Source organism: Schistocerca piceifrons, unplaced genomic scaffold (genome assembly GCF_021461385.2).
Source record: "Schistocerca piceifrons isolate TAMUIC-IGC-003096 unplaced genomic scaffold, iqSchPice1.1 HiC_scaffold_272, whole genome shotgun sequence".
NCBI classification, from domain to species: Eukaryota; Metazoa; Arthropoda; class Insecta; order Orthoptera; family Acrididae; genus Schistocerca; species Schistocerca piceifrons.
In genome coordinates, this window is record NW_025728485.1 from 27501 (window position 1) to 30000 (window position 2500).

General features: G+C 57.5%; 1 non-coding gene across 1 annotated transcript in view; it reads right to left on the reverse strand.

Annotated features, from left to right (window-relative positions):
* The window catches only part of LOC124744116, a 1909-nt gene extending 1476 nt beyond the window's left edge, over window positions 1-433 (reverse strand). The window contains exon 1 of the ribosomal RNA XR_007010621.1: window positions 1-433. This exon is cut by the window's left edge and continues 1476 nt beyond it. This is a non-coding gene — a ribosomal RNA (small subunit ribosomal RNA).
* Window positions 434-2500: the final 2067 nt, after the last annotated feature.

The following is a 2500-nucleotide window of genomic DNA, read 5'->3' on the forward strand; positions in this document are numbered from 1 at the left end:
TGGATGTGGTAGCCGTTTCTCAGGCTCCCTCTCCGGAATCGAACCCTGATTCCCCGTTACCCGTTACAACCATGGTAGGCGCAGAACCTACCATCGACAGTTGATAAGGCAGACATTTGAAAGATGCGTCGCCGGTACGAGGACCGTGCGATCAGCCCAAAGTTATTCAGAGTCACCAAGGCAAACGGACCGGACGAGCCGACCGATTGGTTTTGATCTAATAAAAGCGTCCCTTCCATCTCTGGTCGGGACTCTGTTTGCATGTATTAGCTCTAGAATTACCACAGTTATCCAAGTAACGTGGGTACGATCTAAGGAACCATAACTGATTTAATGAGCCATTCGCGGTTTCACCTTAATGCGGCTTGTACTGAGACATGCATGGCTTAATCTTTGAGACAAGCATATGACTACTGGCAGGATCAACCAGGGAGCTGCGTCAACTAGAGCTGAGCAGCCGGCCGCCCGGGAGTGTGTCCCGGGGGCCCGCGCGAACACGCAAGCGTCCGCTCAATCATTCTGCAAACAGGAGGAGGCTGAGCTCCCCTGCACAATACACCTCGAAACCCTCTCAGGTCCCGGCGGCGCGCAGCGCCGTCCCAAGTACTTGGTCGGGTTCGAGAGAGGCGCAATCGCCCGGAGTTAGGCGAGTAGACGCTTTCGGTGCGACCACCCGTGCTCCCAACTGAGCTTGCCGCTGCCGACAGAGGCCTGGGAGCGTGCTGTCGTGGCATTGCCGGCGGGAGACAACACGCGCCACCTACGGTGACCGGCAGCTCCAACGCCAGCGCCACAGAAGGACAAAAGCCCCACTTGGGTGCCGAAGCGAACTCTCCCAGCACAGCGCACGCGCCAACACATCCGCACAGCTGCGATACAAACCACCAGCGAGAACCGCTGGGGCGACCGAGCAGCAGACGGCGTCGCGGCGCCGAGCGCCGGGCGGCAGCGCATCCTCAACGCACACAGTCCTCAATCGGACCAGCACACTGAAGATGTCCACCGCGCTTCGCACCGGGCCCGCGAGGACCTACTTTGGCCGCACGGCGCCGCGCGCAGGGTGCGCCGGCGCGCAGCTGCGACGCCTGCCGCGTCCGTCGGCCGGCGCGCCTGCCACTGGCCGCCCCCACCAGCCGGCTGTAGCGCGTGCGCCCACGCACCGCGCGGCCAGCACGCCGGGAGGCGCCCCCTCACCGGCCGGGGACGGTCCCACCCAGCCACCGCCGCGTATCGCTTCACACCCAGATGCCGTTCAGTTTCGTCGGCATGGTGGGTATCGCTGGAACAACCGGTTAGTACCTCAACCTATCGTCGCCATCACCGATTCACCCCTAGCGAGAACAACCGCACCACAACAGGTTACCATTTGTTCATTTGCGTAACTTCACCAGAAAACGCAGGCGTCCATCGCCATTTGCAACTTCCACGATTATTGCATGCCTGTGTCAGGTGTCACGCCACACTACGTCTGCCCACATACACGCAACAAAATGTGCACGCCTAGACAATACGTGGAAGGTGGCCCCCGTACGTATGCGATGTCCATTGCTCGAACGACTGTCAACCGGCCTCTGTAGCATGTCGCAGATATGGAACGCGGTGCACCATGCCATCACGGTGTGTGAGGAGAGACGACTAGGTCCGAATACATCAACAGACAGCTCATGCTGATCGCCATCCACGGCGTCCGTTCCTCCCACACGTCTCTATGGCGTACCACACTGCAATCCAGCTCTCATAGGGAGACGACACGTAGCTGCGTGCACAATATTTGCACTGTATGGTCCGCCGTTTTTGGGCGCAGTCGTTGTACGGTCACACATGTGCCACGATGTATCATTCAGTACATAAGGACGAATGTGCAGTACAGATTGTGGTTTACGCGTACGACATTAGCGGACAGTTGACACAGGCCGCACCACAACGTAGCCTGAGTACGTCGCATGCGGAGGGCATTGAACATGCAAAGTTCTCACCAACCAGCTTGCGAAGGCAGGGGGCAAGGTGGGGACGTGGGGAGGGGCGGCATGTACGTCCTGCTGCCATCCACATTACAGTGTACAGCAGGAGCATGTGGAAAGTGAGCAAGACTTGCAAGGTGTTTAACATGAAGCGATACACAGGGGAGCGGGGAGTGCGAGTAGCGAACTATATTGCGAGGGTTGCGGGTGGGCAACACTACACTAATTGAACGAGTCGTATAACAATTACAGAGCAGGTTTAGGCGACAACGTGGGTTACGTTAGGCGACAACGTGGGTTAGGTTAAGGCACGACGTGGGTTAGGTTAAGGCACGACATGGGTTAGGTTAAGGCACGACATGGGTTAGGTTAAGGCACGACATGGGTTAGGTTAAGGCACGACATGGGTTAGGTTAAGGCACAACATGGGTTAGGTTAAGGCACAACATGGGTTAGGTTAAGGCACAACATGGGTTAGGTTAAGGCACAACATGGGTTAGGTTAAGGCACAACATGGGTTAGGTTAAGGCACAACATGG